Here is a 27,874-nt window from a genome sequence, read left to right as displayed (position 1 = left end):
CCTGCCTTGTGTTTGTCAAATATTACAAAATATCTGCTACAAACATTCTCTTCCCCATCCTGCCTAAATACATCTGTGGCAAAATTAGGTCTGGAAGCTCTATACATTTCCATTTTTTCAAAATGGGATACTTTTTCATGCAGGTATTTACCCCCAAAATATTTTCATTCCTGGTGATCTGACTCTCCTGTCCATATGTGATTTGTGAAAAATATGTCCTAACACCTATATAAGCTATGCCATTTAACAGGGCTATAAGCTCCTACTAAAAGTCAGAGACTCCTTGTGGATGAGATCATGAATAAAAACAGATCCAGATTTCCTTACAATAAGGCATTCTAAGATATTTCTCACATCCTCTATTTTTGCTCCTGGCAGCATAACACTATTCGATATTCATTATCTTCTCTGTAAATTTAAGTACCAGCTCCTCTTAATAACTGAACCTCCAATAACATTAAGATCCTTTCCTACCAGATCTGAAGAACCTTCAACTTCCAATTCTCTGCTCTATCAGTTGTTACAAAGGAATGATCTTCATTATCTTCTGTTTCATTAATTCCACTGTTTTCATTGCCTATTATATCTGTAAGCATACAGTTCTCATCCAGCTGCCTTTGTACATCTACAGCTTCAGCCGTGTTGTCAACTTCTGTTTTCTACTTTTTATAACAACGTTCTTCAATTCTTCCATGTTCAATTTGGACTTCTTCCTTTTCACCCATCTCTTGTCTCTTTTTTCTATCTTCTCTTTTGGAAAAATGATGCCTTTTTCTATAAGCTGAAAGTTTACTGATAGAAAATCGCTGTCATTCACTGTGATCCATGTGTTACATAAGAAAGCAGTGTCCTTTTTTAGTATATATTCTCTTTCTTTGCTTTACAGTCATTAATCAGCTTTGTTTTCTTCCTTTTTATTTGTTGTGAATTTTTTCCCTTCCTTCTTTTTTATTTTATTTTCTTCTCTATGCTCTGAATCCTCAGATTGTTGAACATTTGTGTCCAGAATTCAAAACTTGTCAGTGGTACTATTTTGTTCAATAGGGGTTGCATAATCTTTACTAACAAAACACATTTCCTTTCCTAAATGTGTTCTATTTGTTTTTTTTGCCTATTATTTACCACATCAGTCCAGTCAGCAATATATGCAACAGTTCTCTAAGCTGTGCCAGTTGTACAAGTGCAATCATTATTAGTAAGTCTAGATTTACTACTAATAATAGTAAGCAAATCATACAACTTCTGACATGAGGAACATAGATCACCAGTGTTAACAAGTGTTACCTTTAATTATACATAGCATTTAGTACACTGTGCAAGATACTTGTGCTTTTTGCTATCTTAACAGAGACCTGGTTGAAACCACACATTTCAGATAATGAAATTATCCCACCTGGTAACAACATTCTTAGAGTTGACAGAAAAGATAAAAGAGGTGGAGGTGTAGCCATACTACTCAAAAACAATCTGATACTGCTACCTCTTAATCTTTCAATAACAAACCCCAAAAACATTGATATCATTACCAACTAAGCTACAAGTTAACACAGCACGGCAACAACGTAAGTAAGTGAAGCTGGTGTGGAAGGCAACCACAAAAAAATCCTCGGCTCGGACACAAACCAAGTGTTTATTACGCAAACAACAGACAAACAATAAATCCCAGGTTAAGCGCTTTCATCTGACTCCTGCAGACTTCTTCAGAACATAGGAGTACTACTGCTCTTTCCATTTAAACACATTATGGTGCCAAAAGGCCACTTCAATCAAGGAATTAAAGGTGTATGTACAAAATAAATAAATAAATGTTCAAAATATACACCCTTATTTCGAAAACATACAGCCTTTTTCAAGAATTCCTATCCTAACAAAATGAATTGCCACCTTGGGTAGAAAAGTGATGCATAAGTAATGTTTACACAACAAAAGAGTTAGTTAATAAATGTAATGTAAATGTATATGTAAAAAATGTAAACAGTTTTTTAAAAAGTTTTTTGAAAAATATATGGGTACCATAATGTTGCTAAGAAATTATAAAATGATAGAATGTCTCCTGAGGACTAATATCAGGACTTACACTTGATAAAAACCTTATCATACACTTAGTAAAATCCTTACACTTAATATACGCCCACCAATTGATAATAGCTAGTAAACCTAAATATAACAATGCATATAACTGTATCAGATGGTAGTGAATTATTTAAAATATTTAAAATATTATTCAAGGTGTTAGAAAGTCTTAAAAATCTTAAAATGTTGAAAATGTTAAAAAATGTCTAAGAAAAAAAAAAATATATATATATATATATATATATATATATATATATATATATATATATATCTCAATATGTATATAAATATATATGAATAAAATTGATAAAAATGCCTTTTGGCGCCATAATGTGTCCGAGCCGAGGATTTTTTGTGGTTGCCTTCCACACCAGCTTAAGCTACAAGTTAGCCGTAACAAGTACATAATCATTACAGCCATCTATGCCCCACCTGGCAACAGTATCTCTACAATAGTATACATTCTCCAGTCTATATACAGTCCCTAGTACATCATCGAAAAGTCAGTTCAGCGAACTTACATTGAGCATGCCATTCATCAAACTGTTCACAGTGAGATCACAGTACAGTGAAGATCGGAAAATTTGCCCTTTCCTCACTGTAGTGCAATCTCGGAGTTGGTATATATAATTACCGGGGGTGGAGGCACAGCCCCCAACAAGTGGAATTTGATGAATGGCATTTTCAATGAAATGCCAGTCATTCAAGAGAGTGTTTGCTGATGTAATACACACCTGTCTATATCACAATCCATAACTCAAGAAACTATCAAATGGGTGATTTAAATATAGACTGGACAACATGCAACTCACATAATCCCAGTAATTACATCAGTCTCTATGGCTTTACACAACTTATCCAAGCACCTAATAGGATTGATAAAAAAATCAAACAGACAATCAATACTGGATTGGACATTGACTAACAAACCTCACTTCTATCAACATTCTGGCTGTCGACCTGACAGTCTCAGTGGCCATATGCCAACCTATCTATTAAGGCAACATATTAACCCTTTCAAATATACCACTTTTCAGCAAATCTGTAGAAAGAAAAACTTCAACTCTCAGGACTTGATAGGCATACTAAAAAAAAATGTAAGTGGTTCCCACTTAAGAATCTGCCTTTAGACAATGCAGTAGAATATTTTAATACCACCTTCCTCAACATTCTGAACAGCTTAGCCTTAGCCTCTCCTAGAGCAATTCGCACAAAAGCTAAATATACACCATGGCAAACTAAAGAAACTAGAAGTCTCCTTAAGTTAAGAGATAAGACCTGGCAAGTATGGTGTACTTGTAAAACCCAAAATAATCGAACAGCATTCCAATTAGAAATAAGGCAAAATTTCAAATCATTCTTGACAAAAAGAACTACTACATAAACTCACAACAGAAACACCAGCAAAATCCTCAAAAACTTTGGAACACAATCAAAGCTATCCTTCATTCAGAACAAAACTTAACCCCTTTCCCCAATATATCAAACTACACTGGAACCATTGCAAAAAAATGTAATAAATACATCTCAGAAAGTACTTTATCTCCAACTAAAAATAATAACTTTGATCCAATATCACTTCCAAAACCTTCCAATAACAAAGACTCCTCTTTCTCTTTCCAGCCCATCTCTACAACTACCATATACAAACTTTTAATAAAAATTAAGCCTACCACATTAGCAGCACATAACCTGCCAGCTGGATACTTAATTAGCAGCAGAAGCTATATGCTATCCAGTTTCAATCCTTTTAAATAGATCTACTGCAGAACAATATGTCCCATCAATATGGAAAACTGCTTACATAATCCCCATACACAAAGAAGCCATCTCAAGAGAATTTTCAAATTACAGACCTATTGCCATTCTATCCCCACTATCAAAAATCCTTGAAAGATGCAGTCACCGTCAACTTCTTTTATACCGTACCACCAATAACTTTCTAACCAATTCCAACATGGGTTTAGACTTTATCATAGTACAATAACTGCTCTTTTGAGTTTCAGTAACACCATCAATCATCTTAGAAATAAAAGGAAAATAGTTTTGGCGGTCTTCCTTGATATCTGCAAGGCCTTCGATACAGTTTCCCACCACAAATTACTAACTGTTCTTTCCAAATTAAACCTCAGTCCTTCAGTCATATGGTTTCATAGTTATCTAAACGGTTGCCAACAAGCTGTCAAATGGCAGCATGACCTCTTCCCTCTTCTCCCACAGAGATCAATCCTCGGCCCTTTACTTTTCAGTAGCTTTACAAATGACCTTAGTACTGCTACTTCATGAGCTTCCATTAACCAATATGCAGATGACACAGCACTTATATGTGCCACACCTACCCTTCAGCACCTCCAACACATAACCCAGAAGTCCTTCTCTGATACTGAATTATGGCTATCAGAATCTCAGCTCATACTTAACCCCCAAAAAACAAAACTTATGATCTTCCAACCTACTAGATTCTCATACATCCCTACCACCTTCTATATTACTTCTGGCAATAACATAAATATCATCCATGAATCTCGAGCAAAATTACTTGGTGTTGCAATTGATAACCTATGGTTTGATCTACATATATCCCAAACAATCAAGAAAGCTCATAAAAAAATGGGTATCTTATACAGGAACAAAAAATTCCTAAATGATACTTCTTGGATTACTATTTCCAGAACCCATCTCCTGTCAACCTTGATGTATGCCTCCCCAATTCTTGTTAATCTTAAAAAGGCAGATTTAAAGAAACTTGAAATATGCTATAACAATATAACAAAATTTGCTACGGACTGTCCACATCAGGCACACCACTGTTACTCCTTAAAAAAACTATCTTGACTAGAACTACCATCCTACAATCAACTAATCATGGCACACAAATTATTATATCAGGCTGAAAAAATTCCAGCTCTGTTAAACATATTAAAACCTTATTTTACTAACAGTAGTCATAGATGTGAAAATAAATCACTACTACAAGTGAGCAAATCAACCAACACTGCTGACGATTCCTTATATTTCTACTATGTAGCAAAAGTTTGGAATTTACTTCCTCTTACTCTTAAAATTACTAGCAATGCCCATCAGTTTAAAAATTATCTTAATGACTCTTGGCTTTGTACCTGTACTAGCCAGGTTAAGTAGATGTAGAATTGCTTGCTCTTGCTATTCTAGCTCTTTCTGACTACTAGCTATATTTAAACTTTCTTAATGCTGTTATATTTAACTGAATTGTTACATTAAAAAAAACTGCACTTACTGCGTCTCTGTAAAACTGTCTTTTGCAATATGTATATTGTCTGAAAAATGTTAATGACTATACAAATTTTGTAATCATATGTATTTATGTACTTTTAAGATACATGTGGAGCTTTTCTCCCCGAACTTCGACTGAAAACAGTTTTTTTTTTCACCCAATCAGACTTTCCCAGTAACCAAATGCAACATAAAATAAAAGAATACTAATTTTAAGGTATCCATCCCATTCCTGTCAAAGATTGATATTTTCCTGGTACTGCAACTTTCCTTCTTTAACTGTTGCTTTTGCACATTCATCAAGACCAAATGTCATTCTTATATCATATGAGAAAGTTTTAACAAGTTGCAGTTGCGCTTTCAACTCCATATCTGATGAGCTATACAGTCAAAAGTCATACACCAAAAGCAGATGAGAAGTCTTTAACCAAAGTTTTCTGGAGCCAAATTGTAACTAAAACCTAATATGTTATGTAAATAGCATATTGGGTTAAGGGTATGACAAAACAATAGTGGGGACAAAGAATTACCCTGGAATACCCCCTTTGAATTTTTATCCCTGGGATAATAATTTGTCCTTTATCATAGCTTAACTTCAGACTGGTTTGCCACTGTTTCATGGTCACTGTAATGTAACTGATCAATGTAGGATGTATCTTATACATTTGTAAGCACTCCTTTTTCCATGAACGTGGGATACTGTCAAATGTATTTCTGTGGTCTATGCCATAATTACATTCAGCCCTTTTTACAATTCTCTGTTATGATCCTTTGTCCCATATGACTTTCCTTTGTTACCCTTTTGTTCCATTACTATGACTGAGTTTTCTTCTAATCTGTTATATTCCAGAGTATCTTAAACAAATATTGCTCCAAAATGTGTCTATTTCTTCATTTTTGGTGGTGTTTCTATTCCTTTTTCTTTGTTTCCCAGTTATCTGTAAAACTTTTTCGGGTCATCAATGAATTACTTATTTTGCACTTTTCTTTTATATTTACCTTTATCTGCATATGTTCAGTGTTTATTTTTTCTGCCTGAAATGATATTTTCAGTTTATTTACAATAATGTACGACAGACCCCTGTCTGTGCTCATACCGTGTGTTGCTTTGCTTTACCATGTCTATTTTTCTAAGTATTGTTGTTGATCTGTTTTCTCTTCTATATTCTTCCAACAGTGATACTTCTTATCTTAAGTGACTTATAGTTTTTTCTATTCGATGCTTCCATGATGGAATTTTTCTTCCCTTCCTTTCCCTCACTGCTCTACGTTTTGGTGGTAAGACTATATGTTATTAATTTAGTTGCACAGTAATAGATCCTATTTACTTCTGCTATATCACATGAATTTCTGTTAATGGTCTTGATTATGGTGTTCATCTGTTGCATCAGACTTCCAACATTTTGGGTCTTATTTACTATATGCAATCTATTTTTTTTCATTGATCTTAATATGTCTATCTTTCTCTATTAAATCAAGCATCTCTTCCTTTGGGTCACTTTCTTCTAAACTGAAAGCACATTCTTTGCTGTTTTCAGTGGGCATTCTATACAAAGCTCCAGAATGTCTTCCAGTGACATATCCTCTTCAGCTGCACTCTGTATCATCTGCTGCTCCTTCATGTGGAAACTCGGCCAATCACTCCACAACATTGCCTGCATCAGAGTTACCACTATTTCCTGCTCCTTCCCTTGCTGTGCAACTCCAACTAAATTTTTGATCTGGTGTCCTACTGAGGGCTCTAGAGCATCATCATGTGGCAAGACATCAGATGCTTCCATTCTATCCATTTTTTCCTTAGTTTCATAACACACTGTTCCATCATGCTGTGGCATTACTGAGTTATAATGTATGCACTAAATCCTTCACTTTGCAAGTATTCCTTAACTCAGTTTCTATTTGTTTAACACCTACCTTACTAATCCTCTGTTCTAGGTTCCCTGTTTGTGTTCTTATTATTTATTTATTTTTTGTATTGTGAAATTTTCCACACCTGGGTGCATTCACATCTATTTCTCTTCAAATACCTTAAATCTATTTTTTTTTCGTGTTGATTTCTTCGGCTTTCTCCTTTGCACAAATATTGCACCCGATCAGATCTCTTTCTTTCCCATGTTCATGCTTCTTTTTTATGCCTTTCACACATCTTATGGTCTTGTTCTTTATATTTTTGCAATTCCTCTTTCGCTTCTTTTTCCATGCAGCAAAAGTTTCTTTGCCCATGTAATGTTTTTCATGGATCTGTTGTATTAAATAACACAGACCTGAATTTAAAGCTATTAGCAGTTTTTCTTGTGCAAGTATTTTTCTTTCCTGTAATTTCTCTCAATCCGAGTATCTTCTAGCTGGATATTCTAGGCTTCTTACATAACAACAACAATACAAAATTTCTTCCTTCTCCTGAACAGTCCATTCTGTCATCTTTATGACTTTTTTTGGCCTGTCAGACTTTATGGACTACTACTTCCTTCTACAGCAGGGGGCCATCTTCCCCAAAGCCTGGTCTAACCTCATTGTAGGAATGTTTCCATGTCTTCAAGATTCTACACCTCTTTTTTCCAGTTCTGGCACCAGTGTGCACATAAGAATTGGGCACTTTTTATCCTAGGACTTGTGCACCCAGCTATCTTTTTATTTTTAACTTACCTCTTTGTATGATACATGCTATATAAGATACAGTCTAAATATCAGTGTCATCTTTGTGAATACAGAGTCCACCACATGAAGGTACTCACCAGGACTTGAGGATGAATACAGTTCCAGGAATACTACTGGCAGAACAGTGGGAACTGATGGACTGATTTAAGGTAAATTCAGAAAAATATAGGCATGAATGGTGGATTAGTGCTTAATGCACTCCTGTTCTTGTGAAAAATAGGGTTGTCCCATCATGAGAGCTTGCAGCTCAGAGACTTGCCTTGCAAACAATACAGCAATGTGTAAACAGTCATCAAAGAAATGAACCATAAATCAACTTGAGAGGTAGGTTCAAAAGGAGGAAAAGTCATTTTTTTCAAGAACCAAGTTGAGATCCCAGGAAGGAGGAATTTGCTTTCAAGGGGGTCTCACGTGTAACATTCCTTTTAACTGTTTAAACAGAAAAAGAGATGAAAGAGGGGGATCCATAGGCAGACAAGCTGAGAGGGCTGCAAGATGCACTTTTGACAGCAACTTATGACAAATCAACTCTAAGTAGCTTATACAAATATTTCAAAACCAGAGTAGATGAAAAACCTTTCAGAACATCTGTTACATGTAAAGCATCAGTTAGAAAACCTCTTCTACTTGCAAAAGATTTTTAACTGTACATTTTCTTGCCTCCTTAATTCCCTGTTGCAAATCATCATGGCACATGAGCCTAAAATTTATCAACATAAAATCATCCAAATTGTCAGTTGCAAATGCTCTAAGATGGGGTACACCCATTTCCACTGATGCTAAGCAGATCCAGTCTACAAGGAAGCTTGTGGCAATTGCCCTTGGCAAAGTCCATTAAAAAGGAGAACCAACTTTGCCTGAGCCAAAAACGAGTTAGCACAATGTTCTTTAGTAATTCTTTCTGACACTTCAGAAAATTTGGGAATGACTGGAATGGGTAAAATGCATACAGGAACATTCCTGACCATGGGAATGACAGAGTGCCTGTCTTCCAAGCAAGGCTGAAAGGATGCCTTGAACATAATTTTTTCAGTTGTCTGTGTTAAAAAGAAGCAAACAGATCTATTTGAGGTGTTTCCCATCTGGATCAAGTCCTGGAAGACCTCCACATGGAGCTTCCACTTGTAAGGGTCTGTCCAGGATCTGCTATGTCTGGCACATTTGTTCTGACAGAATGTATGAGGCCTAAAGAGTCAGAGAATGCTGCAGAGCCAGCTGCAAGGCTATCACCACCAACTGGAAAAGAGAGTATGACCTTGTACCCTCTTGCTTTTTCAAGTATCACATCATGATAGTGTTGTCTGTGATCATTAGACGAGGGTCTGGAAATCCATAAGTGATGATTACCTTTAAAGCTATGAATCACTGCAAAAAACTCTTTTATGTTTATTTGCTTTGACATGTCCTGAGGACACCACAAGCCTTGCACTTGCATTCCCTTGGCTGCTGCTCCCACACAAACCTGAAAAGTACACATGGAACGATTAGACAGGGTCTGAAGAGAGAAAGGGAGTCCTAGGATACCATTGTAGTTCCTGTTCAAAAATCTTAGTACCAGTACCTGGAAATCCAAGGGATGAAGGTCATGAGTGCAACAATTCAAGTACAATTGAATTTTTCTCATGTGTAATCCGGCTAATGGTGTCATAAGGACCACTGATACCATAGAATTCTGAGGAAGTCTCTATCTGAGGCCTTGTCTAGGGGAGAGAGAGAGAGATTCAGGAAAATGTCCGATAAGTCAGAGCTTTGTCTTCTGACAGGAAGGCCATCATTTCTACTGTGTCTGTCCAACACCCTAGGAAAACAATTCAAGGTGAGGATGTCAGGATGGACATCTGAATACTCAATTTGATACCCAGATGAACAGGAAAAAGGCCAGCAGTACTGAAATTAGTGAATAAATGAGAAACTATAAAGCATCAATCACATTTGTGAAATATGGCTTTACAAGAAAAAAATGGCTGAAAAAAAATTGGATTTTTGCTGACTTTGTTAAACTTGTTGGGAGACTGACAGACGTATGCCTCACTTCATGCCATTAATGTTTGGAAGGATACTAACAGAAAAGAAGGGCAAGAAAGGGGGAAAATGCAGCTTTAAGTAAAACAAACTTTGTTCTTAACAGTAATTACATAAACCATTTTATGATATAAATTGCCTGTCATATAGAAAAGTATTTTCCATTACTGTAGTATGTGATAAAGTAAACAGGTGTTTTTTCTTCTTCTCTTTTTTAGCTTTAAGAAATGTAGGTATAACAATGTAAAGAAACAACAAAGGCTGCACAAAAACATGTTTAAGTCAGTAAGTTGCAATCCTGGGCTGCTGAAGCTGGGTTATGGGGTGTAAAAGTGCACTAAATTATAATACATATAAATTGAATTGTTTTCTTTTACTTTTGCATAGCAGAATGTGTGGATTAATGCTCTTGGCTTAAACTAATGACAATTTTTTTCTGTAAATGCAAGTGGGTTTTAAAAATGAGAGCCCACAATGTAATAAACAGCCTTCTTTAAGCAAACAAATGTTAAGTGCTAGTAGAAAACTCTGGAGCCGAGGGCAACTCTACATTTTGTTCTTATGTTTCCATGGAAACAAGCTGACTAAAGGTGAAAGGCAATAAATTGAGAGATCTGGACACTGTTCACTAAGACAAACATAAAATTAAAGGTACAAGGGCAAGTAGTTCATAGGTAGGTACTAGGCTATCGGCCCAAGGGCCTACGTAAGCCTAGCCAACAAGGTTTCCTGGCTTACGCCACCCAAGAAAGTTATTTTCCTGTGCCACTGTCGGGCAGGGACACAGAAGTGATCCCCGGGGTGTATTTCAGTAAAAAATAAAGTTTGAAATTATTGAAGTGAATAAGAGATAGCAGCCTTACTGGCAACTATATACTTTAATGCATTTACTAGAACAGCATATAACTTAGTTTTATTCAAAGAGAACCAGTGCACTTTTTCTTAAGGTTAAAAGTTAATGTTTTCTGAAAACATAAAAGTTGATTTTCACAATTGGGAAGGGAATAAAAATAAGACATGAGTAGACAGCAGGTAGTGTAAGTAGGTTCACATGCTGTAACGTGAGTCGTAGTGTGAATAACTTCAAGTTTAGGTTAGGTTGTGCCTATGTGTGCATCTGTCAGTTTAGGACAACTGTTGCTATCAGGAAGGTTACATTTTATTATTTGAAGATGTACACAGTTTAGTGCATTTGTTTTATGTTAATAAGCTATGGGTTTTGTGGAGTGTTTTTTTTTTTTTTTAAGATTTTTATTAAAACAAAAAGTATTGTAAAATATAACATAGGTTCAACTGGAGATGACAAGAAAGGGCAACAGAAGCATTTGCATCCCCTGATTCAATAATAAGGTTAATAGGGAGGGTATGTAAGAGATCAGAGGGAAAAAATTAAAGTGAGAAGGTTCCTTTCTGATAACATCTGTCTGAACAGAGGAACCAGGCAGTGGTGTCCTCTTTCCCCTTTGTTAATTGCATTATATTTAAAGTGAATGGCAAAGAAAATAAGGGAGTCAGAAATTCAAGGATGCAGTTGGTATGATAATCAAAAATACCATCTGCAAATCTTTATTTGCAGACAATATTATTTTGTACCTGATAAAACTAGAAAATGATCAGTGTTGTGGAACATTCTGAGAGAGTTTCATTTCTTTTTGGGATATAAAATTAATGAAGACAAAATAAAGGCTAGAGCTGTAAACTATGTACCCACACATGAATTTGTTCAGCAATACCCATATTTATGGGACATGATAAAATGAAGTTTTTAGGAGTATTAGTTAAAAAAGGATTTTTATGGCATCTAAGGATATATGGGAAGAGAGTAAACAAGAGATAATACAAAAACTGTGAAACTGAAAGCTCTTGTTTCTGGATACTGATAGCAACATACAAGCAGTGAAAATGTTTTTAAGTTCCTTCAGTTTTATATGCAGGTCAGGCATACTTTTTTAAGCGGAGGAGAGGTTGTGGACAGTAATTAATAAAGAGTTGAAGGATTTTATCTGGGAGACGAACCCGGCAAGGGTTAAGTGGGATAAAGTGATCCTTTCAATAAAATAAGATGGTTTACGACTGCCTGACTAAGTGATATTGTAGAGCTACACGATTAAGGTTCATACACATAACACAAGCAGAAAGCTATAATTCAAAGTGGAAAAGAAAGATGATGAAGGGGGGGGTCAAGAAATATGGAGAGAGGGGGATTTTGGATACAGTTCCTTACAGAAACTAACAGCAGCCATACAAGAATGCTATAGTCATAAAGTAGAAATATTCTAAGAACTAAACCAACATGAGAATGGTGAAAAGAGATTCTGATGATATGTATGACTGCAGTTAGGGGTACAGAGAATAGACAAGTGGGAGCTGGAATTTATTAGAGAAAACCTGAAAAGGAACCATGGTATTGGGAGCAAATAAGTAGAGAGAGAGAGAAAGATGTAAGAGTGGGGTGAGGCAAAGAAGACATCTGGACTGCAGGCACAAGACTGCTTTTAGAGAGGCGGAGCCTAGATGGCCAAATGAAAGCAGTGAATTTTGAGAGCTCCATAAACTAGTATAACAATATAGGAAAATTTTATTATTTTCAAGTTTAAAACGTCAGAAATCTACAGATAAACTACTAAACTACATAAATATCAATTTTGGTGGAGATATACAAAAATGTTCTGTCAAGTAACTTGGAGCTATATTGAGTCACTGAATATGAACAACTCAAGGAATTTTCATCCAGATGCTGCTTTGAAAAAAGAACTGCAATTGATGACATCTACCTTACAGGAACTATCTCTGAAGATGGATGACTTTAAAAATGACTTAGAAAATCTCAAATTAAATTCTCAAAAACGAAAACCTCAAATTAAATTCTCAAAAACAGACTGATACTCTTAAGGAACTATTACAGCAACACCATACAAAAATAAATATAGAGACTTCTCTAAATGGCATTGAAAGGGGACTCAAAGAAGAAGAATTCCAAAAAGAATTTCTGCTTAAACAGAATACATGGCTGCTTAACAAAACAGATGACAGAAAACAGGGAAAGGAGAAACAACCTAAGGATCTTTGGTGTGCCTGAAAACACTGAAGGAGATGACATTATTTCATTCTTAACAACCTGGATTCCTAAATTTTTAGATTTAAAAGAGGGACTTTAATTTGGAATTGAAAGGGCACATAGAGCAATGAGGAAACCTGCTTCTAACTCAACAAATACCCCACCTAGATCCATACTTATAAAATTTCTTTCATTTCTGGACAAGGAACTAATATTAAAATCTGCTTGGAGAAAATCACCCTTAAAATACAATCAAAGCCTGATAAGGTTTGACGATGATTATTCTTCCAGAATACTAGAACAAAGGAAAACAGTCTGGCCAATAATAAAACTGTTAAAACAAAACAACATTAAAACACAGCTGGCCTTTCCAGCCAAGATAAAAATGCTTTTTGCCAATGAGATAAGAACCTTTAATGACTTAGAAGAAGCTACTATATTCATCAAAAACAACATAGTGTCTATCCCAGAAGAAATGGAATGGATGGCCTCTACTCTTAAAAGAATAAAAGAAAAACATCCTTGGACCGATGCTAGAAAGAAGAAGCAAAAAAAAAACTGATTCCAAGATAGCTGTCCTACAAAATAACTCTTACAACTACATCTCTTAAAGTATCAACTGATATGGGTACATCACTTGCCGTCTTTTTATTTGAAAAAAAAAAAAAAGTGTGTTTTTTAAACAACTGAGAAACAGTAATGATTTATTCAGAATGTTCACAGAGTTCAATAATTCTTCACAAACAAAGGTAGGTCAAGATGGGTTATTATTTACATTATTGGGAAAGAAATAATGTATTATATAAAACAAACAAAGCAACATATAATACAAACATAGAAGTTTCTATTCCTCTACTTGAACTCATTGAATACTTACCTTATTCATTTTTCATTGATTTTACTTATAATAATTTAAGTAATTAACTAATTCAACGAGGTACCATTCATCAGAGTTCAGACTCAAATGTAATAAATTAACATCATATATAATAGAGTGTTTTGAAAAAAAATGTTGTCATGGAGACTAATGCCTTCTTCAGTTAAAGTATGATTTAGAAGTGTCATCTATATCCTGGTTAAGTAATAGTAGCAAACTCTTAGTACAAATGTTATCATTATTCTGTCTAAATATAGTTAAAATCAATTATGGCAGATATCATAGCTACAAGTGCTGTTTGATCAATCCTGATATGGTGTGCTTGAATGCAGCCATGTCTGGCAGCTAGTACAAATGTCATTATTATTCTGTCTAAACATAGTTAATATCAATTATGGCAGGTATCATAGCTTCAAGTGCTGTTTGATTAAGCCTGACATGGTGTGCGTGGATGCAGCTGTGTCTGGCAGCTGTTGTATGCGACGTTTTTGTCTCCGGGAAGCTGTGGATTGCAGCTTGTCATCGAGGTTTACTGATGCTTGTGTATTAGGAAGAGACATTTGGTGTTTTAGCCTGGATCCAGGGGAAGGGGGCAGATAAAACTGTGATTTGGGATATTTTGGCAGAGAATAGTTTGTTTATACATCTGCCGAGTGAGAGGTCGGAAGGCTGGAAGAATGCGTGGCTGTTATCGCTTGTTGGGAATTTTTTTTTTTATTTGCTCTCCGTTCTTTTCCTGGTTGGTGCCTTGCTGAAAGGGAGGGAATTTAGGCTTGAAGTTGCAGTGAAGTGAAGCTTTGCTTCGGGTACATTGCAAACCTTTGGTATGCAGTACACAGACACACTATCAGAAACGGACAATCCCAGGTTGCTATGGTAACGTTGACAGAGTGACGATAATGCTTAACGACTCTGAGGAGCCTCTGAGATGATTCTCAGCAATGATGTTTTTGTTAAAAAAAATATATATATATATATATTTATATATATATATTTATATATATATATATATATATATATATATATATATATATACACACACACACACAAAATAAAAGGGCTGTTTTAAACCACATGTACACATATTGATGGTGTCCCAACATTTGGTTTAGCTCATTAAGTTGATTCTTGATTAAAAAATAAATAAATAACCGCAATTTTATATTTAAAATATATTTTGGTCCAAACACATGAAGGACTTGCATAAGAGTGGAAGTTTGAGTTATTGTGAAAGACTAAGAGCAGTTGGTCTTGTGCAGTACCCTTTGCAGTGGTCAGGGAGGAGAGTTTGCCCAGACGTGTTGGGCATATGGGGATGGCTGATTCTAGGGGTGTTTGGGGTTGGCAGGAAGTGCTAGAGAGTCAACAGATTTCCTTTGTGGAAATATCTGTGGGAATGGAAAGTGTGTTGAGTGGTTCACTGGTAGAGCGGCCACTGCATGGAACAGGTTGGTAAAATGGAACAGGACAAATATTGGTTTGGATATTTTAAGAACAGCCTGGAAACGCACCACATGAACTAGTGAATGGTATTCTGCCAAAACTGGATGGGCATTGTTGCCTGTGCTTGAAGTACTGATATGTGTGCATGTAAGGATGGAAATATGCTTATAACAAATAAGAAATGAGAAGGGTCTCATAATTTAAAGTCTATGGACTGTATAAACATGCTTGGAAGGAGCTAATAATAAGAATAAGCATTACAGCTTGTGGTCTCTCAAATACCTAAGCAACAGCCAAAAAAAAAAAAACACAATAGTTATGATGTATGATTTTAGTAAATCTAGACATAAAATATACAATCATCATATAAGATGAAGCACTCTGCTAAATTTAGATATTAAAGACAAGATTTAATAACATGGGCTTGTGTAAGATAACATTATTGTCTTAACTTATCATAAATGACATACACTACACTGAATATTAAGGGGAAGCATAATTTTCTTATATCAGTAAATCTGCATAACAAGTCATGTAATTGCTTTAACTTGAATTGTAGTTTTTGTAACCCATCTTCACCATATATAATACTTAAGCGGTTACCAAGGTAACTAATGTTTTATATATGACATCAAACTGACAAAGTTGCTCAAGGGAAACAACAGAAGCCTGAACTTGAAATGTCACAGAATGTAACAATCATACTCTGAACAAATAGTATTAAATTGACAATAGACACTCAGTTTAATAATATGGGCTTGTGTATAATAACACTACTGTTTTAACTTGTCATAAATGACATACACTGTATTGAACATCAAGGGGAAGCATGATGATTTTCTCATACAAGTAAATGTGCATAACAAGTCATATAATTGCTTTTACTTGAATAGGTCAAACATTTACTTTATAGTTATCAGGGGAAAATGTTTAATAGTTACAATAAAACAAAAATACATAGTCTAAATAACCTAAGATGGATTTACCTTTATTATCTTTAAATACCAATGGCTTAAACAATCCTAGCAAGAGATCAAATCTACTGAAATACTTAAAACTGAACAAAGCACAAATAGTCTTCCTTCAAGAAACTCATTTCAAAACAAATGATAATTACAAATGGAATCCTAATGAATATATGATATTGGCGCAATCCACTAATAAGACAAAGACAAAAGGGGTAACAACTTTATGGAAAACAAATGTGATTAACCCAAAAATCATTTATAAGTATGAAGATAAAGAAGGCCTTATGGCATTAGTAATAGTTAAATATAATGACAGAATATGGACCCAAGCCAATCTATACTGGTTCCCAAGCATTGGAACGGGAACTGTTTAAAAACACTTGGATTTCATCTCCAATAATTATAAAGGCAATTTAATATTAGGAGGAGATTTTAACTGTATATTTCAGAAACTACAAATAAAATACCGCTGCATACATCTGCTGTATCAAAAGCTTTAGACAAGTGGGTAGAATCATTTCATCTTGTAGATACTTTCATATTTAAAGAAGATGAATCTTTGTTGTTTTCTCATCAAGATACAAACTAGAATAGATAAAATATTTGCTGTCCATGACTTATACTTTAAAATCATTAATTTCTCAATCACTCCCTGCTCCTTTTAAGACCACAATTTATTGATACTAAAACTTCAAAATGGGTACAAACCATTAACCTTTAACTCCAGAATTCCAGCACATATAACTAAAATTAACGATTTCAAACCTTCAGACCCTGGTTATTATCTGAATTACAGTACTTCCTAGATATTAATTACACCACAGACATAAATAAAATAATGACATGGGACTCATTAAAAGCTTACATATATGGTAAAAACCTAGCTTGGTATAAAACAAATCAGAGAATGGGCTTCTGAATTATTAGATCTACAATCCAAACTTTTGTCAGTAAAAGCTGAAATAAATCAAAATCATTTGGAGATGAAAATGAAAGTAGAAGTATTAAACAATAAATACAATGAAATTCTAACACATAAAACTAGTTTAGCTTTAGAAAAAGTAAAAATTAATACCTTGGCCACTTCTCCCAAATATCTACATAATTTATCCACAAGAATCAAAATAGAATCAAAAGCTAATAACATTAAAAGTATCCTCCATGAAAAGAAAGGAAAAAACGTCTCAGATATAGGTGACATTCTATATGGAACATTTCCAAAAGGAAAATATACATATTGATCAATTAAATCTAGATGAAAATGTTCTAATACACAAAATACCAAAAAAATTATAACTAGATCTGCAAGCACCCATATCCTACAAAGAAATTACAGATACAATAAAAGTGGGCAAAAATAATAAAGCTCTAGGTATAGATGGTATAATTATGGAAATATAAAAACTTTTCCCTCAAAGATACTACCCCTCTTCCATAAAACTTAATTAGAAATTCAGTCAAGCTTTAATACTACCCTCCTGGAGATATTCCTTAATCACACCAATCCTAAAAGAAAACAAATCCCGAAATCTCTGTAGCTCATATAAACCTGTATCATTATTAAATAATGACTATAAGATATTTATGACAATATTAACCAACAGAATGAAAATACCACTATCCAAAACAATAAATAATGATCAAACTGGATTTATATATCATAGACACACAGATGACAATATTAAAAGAATAATTTCTCTTATAGATTATGTTAGTAAAGAAAATAAACACTCATAATTAGCTTAGCTATAGAGAAAGCATTTAATTCCCTAAATTGGGACTATTTATTCAAAATCCTAATGCTATTTGAATTTCCTGCATCCTTTGCTCATCAAGCAAAGAATATATATACAAATAATTTAGCATATGTCAAGTTAGGTCCTTTTACCTCTGAATCTATACATAGAACAAAAGGCACTAAACAAGGATGTCCCATGTCACCGATGCTATGCTCTGGCTATTGAAATATTGGCAGATTCAATTCGTAACAATATAAAAAATCAAAGGAATAAGGTTTATGAGCAATACAATTCTAAAGTAATGCTATTTGCTGATGACATATTACTAACATTACCTAATCAAAAGAGACATTAGAAGAATTATATACACTAATTTACAAATTCTACATGACTTTGGGACTCCATTTCAATAAATCAAAATCAAAATGTTTATTTTTAAATAAAAAAAGAACTGTAGACTAACTGGGATCACATCATAGGGAAACAAGAATCTACCTTAAAATATCTAGGAATTAAGTTATGCAAGGATAATAATGAATTAGACTAAAAAAACTACAATAATATCAGCAACACAATTAAAATCTCAGTGGAAAAGTGGAACAAAATAATATTAACATTTGAAGATAGACTACCGTTAATAAAAATGGTTTTACTACCCAAGATCCTATATATAGCTTTGGCAATACAACTGTTACCAGAAAGGAATATACTTAAAGAAATAAACTCATGCCTAATAAATTTTTTATGGTTTCCCAAAAGAAACAGAATAGCTTTATATTTATATTGCATATAAATCCCAATTATGCAAATATCCATCAAATGTATTGACTTCTGAAAAATGCTTGTCTGCAAACTGAACATCACATCTCCATGTACAAAATCCACTGATAGCTTGGATCTATCTACAATAGTTAAGAGAATTAATAGTGGTTTGTATAGTTCCAACAGAATTTATGTAATATCTATTTACTTGATCAATATAAAATTACCATTGGCTAGCTGACAGGTTGTCATCACCAGTGTGAACATGACTGTGTGTTGAAGAACTTTTATCTTTTAACTTTACTGTAACTTTTATGTTTTGAGGTATATACACTTGTTTACTGGTAGGTTGCAAAACTACATTCTCAGGAATTTATCTTGGGTGAAAGCTGTCTAGATAGGAAATCTACAGGTATCAGATGGTGTGAAATTCAATTTAGGCCATGGTATTAATGAGTTAACAAATATACCTTTATTAATACTGTCAAATTTATATAACTGTAGTATATTAAAATATCTCCTGTTAGACAATGTCATACAACACTTGTTACAACGTCCTAAACATCCTAAACCAACAAGCCCCACTTAGGAAGAAAAAAAGAGTAAAATCTAATCTTGACCCTTGGCTAAGACTTGTAACCATACAACTACTGAGATGCAAAGATAAAGCATAAAGTGTCTGGCAAGCAAACAAATCATCTGAAAACTATCATTCTTATCATCACTTAAATATAACAAAAAACAAAATCATCCCTGACGAAAAAATACTTTACCAGTTGTCAGTACGTACATTACAAAACTCCCAAAAAGGTCTGGCCAACCATCAAGCAGCTCCTGAAACATGGGAATCCCTTCCAGCATAAATCTCTACCTAATGAAATCAACTTCAACATAAGCTGTATTTTTAAAAGCCATTTCATCAATGTGGCCAAAGCTCTTGTATAACTCCACTTAAATCTCAACAACCAAATCTCCACATACTAAACAAACTACTTTACCCTGCATACTATACCAACCTCTATAACAACACAATTTCTCACTAAATTAAAACCAATCACTCTAGCTACAGATGTCCTCCCTGTAGTATTTGTCAAAGTGGCAGCTAATACCACTGCCTAACATCTGTCTCTACACTCAAACAGATCTGTAGAGGAAATCCTTTTCATTATTTTACAGAAACAATCATATATCCTGCCAATATACAAAGTGGCCACACTACTGAACTTTTTAAATTTAGACCTATTGTCAAAATCTTTCCTTTGCCTAAGATCTTGAGAAATATATCCAAATTCATCTACTATCCTATCTTTCAAACAACCTCCTCTCCCCAGCAAAACAAGGATTTCATCCCTCCCACAGCAGTGACACTGCTCTTCTATTTTCCTTAACATTCACAAACACAGAAAAGAAAATTAGCTTGTCTCTCTGCTTCCCACAGAAGACACTTAGTTGCTGTCATTGCTAAAAATCTAAAATGTGACCTGCATGTACAACACGCAGTTAAGAAAGCTAACAAAAGTTTGCTGTATTATACAGAGGAAGTCCAACAGTGTGCAGTTGCAAAAGCATAGCAACTGCCTATGTACTTTCCTCACTCATATTCTGTCCCCATCTTCACAAATCTGCATTCAATCCAACTTGCAGAACTTGAATAGCATTGTAATAAAACAGCCAAGTCAGTTACCACTGTAAACAACAGGACCCACCACTGCACCACCATAAAACAACTTAATTGGTTTAATACACAAATTACCTCAACTACTGTCAACTCAAAATATCACAAAATTTTACTTATTCAAGATCATTTCCCAGCCTGGAAGAATTTTCTTTCAGTGACATACACCTATGAGAAAACTTCACACCTATGATAATTTTGTGACTTACATCCTGCCCACAATTGTCATCGTGACTCCCTTTAACTATGTTGCTAAAATCTGAAGCTTCCTACTCACCTTCACCTGACAGAGCTGCAAACCCAACCTCTACATGACCTTATTAATGTGACGACCCTGCTGTGGGCCAGTAATCAAGGGGCCTCAACCCTCATCACTGACACCAGTGAGGGATGTTCATTTGGAACAAAGATAGATACACAGTATTTCCAGATGCAGCACTCTGCACCAACACAATTTCCCTTAAAAGCACACAGGGAACATACTCCCATCCTGGGGCTGGGTTTCCTCTCTCTCACCAGGCCCCAAATAACATTCCACACTAACCACAGCTGTAAAGTTTAGAGTTGAGTTCTCAGCCGAGTGTTCCAAGCCAAGTCCTCCTCCACCCTCTCTGTGAAACCAGTGCTCTGTGTCCCTGCTCCATGTAGCTGACACACACTCTGAGATTTGATTTTCACACACACACACATACATGGGAAAGGCTGTCACAGATTTACCAGCTATGCCCCCACTGCCCAGACTATAAGGTAGATACTGCCACCAGAACACTCCAAAGCCAGCTACTCTAAGGGTCTTACAAGGGTACCCAACTATACAGAGTAAAATTAATACTAATACAAATGGTAGTGTTTGATCAAGGCTGTCAGAAGTGGCCACAGTGTCACCAAATGAATACAAGTACTCTCAAATGTTAAAATATTCTCTAAAAGACCAGCCACAATGAAAAGTTTAACTATACTTAATAATGAATAATAAGAGATCATGAAAATTCTAAATATCTGTTTACAATAAACACCAGAGTTTCAGACATACAAAATATTAAAAATAACACAGATGGAAAGATTCACATATACAGAAAAATAAAAAAATAATAATACTTATGTAATCTCACTATATTTTCCTGACTGAGCTAATGAATCACTATTCCCACGTTACTTATTAAAGCAAGGCAACAAAAAGTGGGTGATTCTTCTTTGTCAGGTTTCAAAAACAGACTGCCCTGAGACTTTTATCTCACCTAGTATTAAAACATCATTTCAGTGCTGGATTACACAATGACATCACATACGTCTGGTTGCTTGACTTCTGGTTCCCACACTGCCCCCTTTACTAAGACATAAGCCAGAATCTTGCACATATGTGTTACCATATACACACAACTTTGCTAAGATGTGTTACAGCACTTCGAAAACTTCCACCCTTCCAGGGTAGCAATTAGTTCACCCCTAAGGACAATACAGTAGGATTCCTAGTCCTGGTTTTCCCAGACATTTTGTCTCTGGTTGCAATCGGAACTGTGAAATACAATCTTTATGGCCTAAACCAGCCAGGTAATTTAATTTCAGACTATTTTTCAAAGTTAGCTGGACTGAGTTTAACCTCTTTTCTTCCAGTATTCCCTGTTACAATATATTCATTTCAACAGTTACAATACAGTCTGACATACAGGTGTATTTCTTTTCTGTCCAACTGGACTCACTGTTGGTACATTTTTAACACACGCAGCTTTACAAATACATTTTCAACACGAGCACCTGTACAAATCAGTTTGATATACAAATGACATATAATTCTTTACAAAACTCCAGCTAGCTATGCTGGGATATGTTACACATCCACTGCCCTACTTTCTCCTGGCATAGCTGGCAATACCTTGCATCATCACAATTAAAATCATATTTGAAGAGTGTCTGGATCTTTCACTCTACCCTTCCACGTGGATAAACCTCCTATATCTCTGATAGTCTCCACTCTATCTAATTTCCTTTCCCCTACGTAGTCACACAAGATATTGCTTTTAAGATAGTTGCTATATACTTAATCACCTCTAAGTTCTTCTCATTGTACTATACCCTTAATCTCCTTTGCCACGAATCAGTATAGTGTCTTTTACAAACCTAACGCCTCTAACATAATGTAGATGACAACCTGACACCAAGTGCAAACATGTGAAAGGGGATTATAGATGGATCCTCAAAAAGAAAAAAAAAAACATGCACACATATCTATAACTACCTACAATTATCTACATCTGTAGATATATATGTATATACATATATATCTACAGGTGTGTATATATACATAGACAGATATACACACACACTGCATTTCCAGACGACAATATACTCTACTGTAATATATACTCTTTCTGAATGCTTTGACAATGTGAAATGCTTTACTGTTATTTCCATTAAGCATATTTCATGCTTCATGCGGATTCACATTTACTAGAAATGCTACAACAATATAACCTGCTATCGTGCAATATTCCACACTGTTTCTTATGTCACAAGCAACCATAACAAAATGTTGTATGTTGCCTCTGTGTACATACATATATACACACATATATATATATATATATATATATATATATATGTGTGTCTGTGTAAGTAAATATATACATGTATGTCTGCATATATATATATATATATATATATATATATATATATATATATATATATATATATATATATACACATGGAGACATGCGTGAATGGGCGTACCTTCGTTGAAGGTTGTGCGTCAGGCCTGGCAAGCCTGTACATAAAAATCAACTGCCAATCATTAGCGGACCGGAGTTCCACTGTGGCAACCCCTAACCGGGAAAAGCCGAAAGACACAAAAATATATATTTATCTATATATATGGATCTAGGACTTTTGATCAAAAGATCAAAAGCCTGAATCCATTACCACGGAACACACTTTAACGAAAGCGCTTTCATCAAAAAAATGCTTTCATTAAAGTATTTGTAAAAAAAATAAAAAAACACAAAATCTACTTGAATGCAGGGGGGCAAGCCCCCCTGCACCCCCCACACTTTAATATTCTCACTCAGAAGTTGCACTACTGTGGGGAAAAGGGAATTTTCCCTTACAGCACAGTAGTTCATCCAGAACAACAAGCATACTTACGCAAAAGTGCTGCTTCGGTGAATAGCAAGTATGCTCACCAAATTGGGATTCGGTGAAAGATGCAGTCGAGCATCTGTACGGATCCCATATATATATATATATATATATATATATATATATATATATATATATATATATATCTATACACACACACACACACACACACACACACACACACGTGTGTGTGTATGGTAAGAGTTTAAACAAAAAGCTGCACTCTCTAATTCCTTTCCTTGGATGATGTAGACATTTGTGCAGTCACAGAAACCTGGTTCAAGGCCACAGAGTGTACCCTGGCCTTGCAAGGCTACAATGCCTTCTATACCTTCAGACTGCAAAATGAAAAGGGTGAGAACCAAAGGTGGTGGAGTATCTATCTACATAAATACTCATCCAGACTGGTTATACAATATAATTCTATGGAGCTACTCCAAGTTCAGATTATCGTGGGTAAGACCCCCCCCTTCAAGTCATTGCTTGTTACAGGTCCCCCTCCATGAACCAAGATGCTCATGCAGCTTATTTGGCTTTACTTGAGTCAATCAAAATACAATGCAACACTCTTGTCATGGGGGATTTTAACTATCCTACCATCAACTAGGAAACCTATATGAGCCCCAACTTACTTGCACAAAAGTTTCTTGACTTTGTTAACTCAATTGCCCTTGAACAAATTGTACAAAATCCTACAAGTGGCTCAAATATACTTGAACTGGTTCTCACTAACATGAGAGACCGTTGCACTACCATAAGTGTAGGACCCTCATTAGTAAAATCTGATGACAACTCAGTCATTTTGGAAGTAGCAGTAACTCCAGTACCAATCAGAGGTGAAATCAGATTACAAAAACTTCACCCAAAGCCAGCTATACCCTCTTAGGGGTTGGCATAAATGCTTTCCAAGCCCCGGTCCCCACAGATGGTCTTGGCAACTATAAGAAAGTATACTGTGATGCCCTGTACCAACACTTATACAAATGTGTAGATTCAGCTGTGCCGGATAGGAGGAAAGTAAGAGACTCAAGAGAAGAAAAGCCATCCTGGTGGACATCACGCATAAACTACATAACTAGCGTAAGAAGCTGTTGTCTAAGAATACTAAAGTGAGGTCCCAGCACTGGAAAAGTACCCTCCTAAGCCTAAATAAACAAATAAGATGACTTATAAAATCCTCTAAGGCAACTTCAAGAAGAATTCAGCAAAAACAGGTAAGGATAGCCAAAAGGCTTTCTTCAGCTATATCCGTTGCATAAAAAATAGGACCGAGACATGTGTTGAACTAGTGACTAATGATATAACACACATTGATTCTGCAGCAATTGCTAACCTACTAGCAGACAGGTTTGCTGAAAATTTCTCCCCTCTGTCCCCTCCAAACATATCACAAACCATACCTTCAACAGCTCCCCTGCCCTATACATCTAAAGAACAGGTCATCAAATCTCTGTCCAAGGCAAAAAACACAACCACAATGGGTCCTGATGGCATCCCAGGCTGCATTCTAAACAAACTAGGACAGGAATTAGCAACCCTCTTAGGCACCTTATTTAACCCACAGCCTGAATACAGGATTTGTCCCAGCTGAATGGAAAACCATGAACTGTTATCCCCCTCCACAAGGATGGCTTAGCAACAGATCAAGGGAATTATAGACCATAAGCCTGACTAGCCTTATCTGCAAGGCCATGGAACATATCATCATGGACCTCACAAATAAAGATATAGGTGACCTCCAAACCCTTGATCCAATCCAGTTTGGCTTTGTAAAGGGTCGATCATGCTTGTTAAATCTAGAAGACTTCTTCAAAAATGTAACCAGGGCCATAGATGAAGGCAAATCTGTGCACACATCATATCTGGACTTGGTGAACACCTTTGCCACAATCCCCCATTCAGGCATTGACAAACTCACCCACCTAAATGTCAACCCCTTTGTTGTTAGGTGGGTCACAAACTGGCTCACTAGCCATACACATGCTATCAAAGCGAGTGACTCCACCTCAACCAGCAGACCTATCACCAGTAGAGTTCCACAAGGGTCAGCACTGGGCCCCCTTTTGTTTGGTATTTACTTCTCAGAAGTTCAGGTCAAAGCAAAGGGGCCATGGCTGACCAAGTCTACTGACTACAAACTTGGCACGATCAGTGACTCATCAATGATGTCTTACAAGGACCAAAGATTGGTACCAAAGCCATGGACTCAAACTAAATGCAAAAAAAAAATGCATCATCATCCCCTTCGGTAAAAGCAATGTCCCTACTATCAGATAAACAACAGTACCTTAAGTACAAATGCTGTAGTGAGGGATCTGGGTAGACAAGTAGACTGTAACCTAAACTTTGACCACCATGTGTCCACTGTAGTAAGAAATGCATTCTACATCACACATTTGATTAGTAAAGGCATAGCCTCAAGAGCAAAAGAGGTTGTACGCCCCCTATACTCATCCCTTATCAGGTCCATAACTGAGTATAGCATCCCCCTTGGTATGTACCGTACCAGACATCTACAGCAACTGGAGAGACCCCATAGATGTTTAACTAAGATGATTCAAGGTCTTCAGAACACGCATTACACAGACAGACTGAAGTCTTTGTCAATGTACTCAGCATACAGGTTGCTTAGGGGAGACTTGTGCTTGGCTTACAGAGCAATCTCTGACCCCTGCCTGATAAAGTTGCTGCACATATGTAAGTTAAATGGGACTAGAATTATCCACTCCAGTGACCTAAATCTGGCCTGCGATTTAAATAGGACATGCTGGAAAGAAAAATTCATCTCGCAGAGGTTGCCACTTTTCTGGAATAGGCTACCAATTCATGTTAAACAGAGCACCTCTATGACTCTGTTCAAAAGAAGCCTGGATAAATGGATGGGAAACTCCAAATTCTTGCTGGGAATAGCTCCCACATCCCTCTTGGACATGGGCAGTCATTACTAATAATAATTTTAGACATTGACTAGACTTTTTCTCATCAAATATAATGGGTGCAATAGGCTAGGCTTAAAACGACCCGCAGGTCATTAGCCTAGTAACCTCTTATGAACCACTACTGTGTATTTGCTGCAATGTATTTTGTACACTGATAGTTATTTTTTGGACCTTCAAAAAGGGGTTTTTAGCCCAGTTGGACTTTCTCAGGAAACAAATGCAAATAAATATTTTCTTTCTTCTTGATCTGTAACCTTAAGAATGTTTAACAATGTTAATCATCATACTGACATTACAGAGGTCTATGGATGACTAGACAATGGCATTATAAAGCATTTGATACTCTAACTAAAGACCACCTACGGCGACAAACAAAAGAAGAGTGTGTAGCCAGCTCCATGGCCTTTGATGGATACATCCTTTGATGGATACATCCCTGCCTAAAGTGCAGGAGACCCAGGTTCAAGCAGCAATTCCAAGCAATTTGTTGGAGCTGGCCAAGGAGAAATGGCATTTACTGGCTCACCACTTGGATGACAACAAACAGCAGCACTGGGTATTACATCTGTGGATCATAGGCTTAGGAAGCATGCGCTGCCATTGTGCAGATGCACATAATGCATAAATGGCATGTGGAAGCACGATATTGACAGTGGAAGCACACAGCAGAGCTTTAAGAAGGGTGTGCACCATCAGGGAAGACAATCAGACCCCTAGGATTAATAAGATGGTCATTTACCCACCACCCAATTCTCACCACTGGAGGAGCAAATGGGCTGATTGGGCTTCCTAGGCATGAACAAATGGATTTTAGAGCTCTTGCCCTCATGGAATGAATGGGCCAACTAGTTGCAGAAAGAACAGCCATCAGGCTAGGTTTTAATGGAAATGCACAACAACAAAAAAAAAGAAAGAGTGAGTGAGTGCAAGGAAAATTCACAAGTTATTTTCTGTCATAAATATGCTATCTAAAAGTTCAAGTAAAATATTATGTTACACTACTTGATGAAAGCCAATGACATTGTTTACTTATACAAAAGCAACTCGTACAAGGAATGTTGTGTTAAACTTCAAGTCATAACTATCATTAACTTTTACAGGACTTAAGCAAACATCTTAACAGCCTTACAAAGCAAGTCTGAAGAAGGAAGTGCAACTTGTAACAAGCCAGTAACATTTCTTTTTCACTTTTTAAGACAGCTGTCTCTCAATAAAAATTATAAAGCATGGCATTTTTCAAATTCAACTATAGATTTGAAAGAATGATCTACAAAGA

At 35.7% G+C, this 27,874-nt stretch overlaps 1 protein-coding gene across 2 annotated transcripts in view; it reads right to left on the bottom strand.

The window, feature by feature from the left end:
- The window catches only part of UGGT2 (UDP-glucose glycoprotein glucosyltransferase 2), a 4,352,373-nt gene that overhangs the window by 2,996,341 nt on the left and 1,328,158 nt on the right, over positions 1 to 27,874 (bottom strand). The window lies entirely within an intron of this gene.

The sequence above is a fragment of the Protopterus annectens genome, chromosome 5.part1, assembly GCF_019279795.1.
Source record: "Protopterus annectens isolate FY-2018-M chromosome 5.part1, PAN1.0, whole genome shotgun sequence".
Classification (NCBI taxonomy): Eukaryota; Metazoa; Chordata; order Ceratodontiformes; family Protopteridae; genus Protopterus; species Protopterus annectens.
The sequence above is the reverse complement of the archived record's forward strand: the minus strand, read 5'-3'. Positions and strand labels throughout refer to the sequence as shown.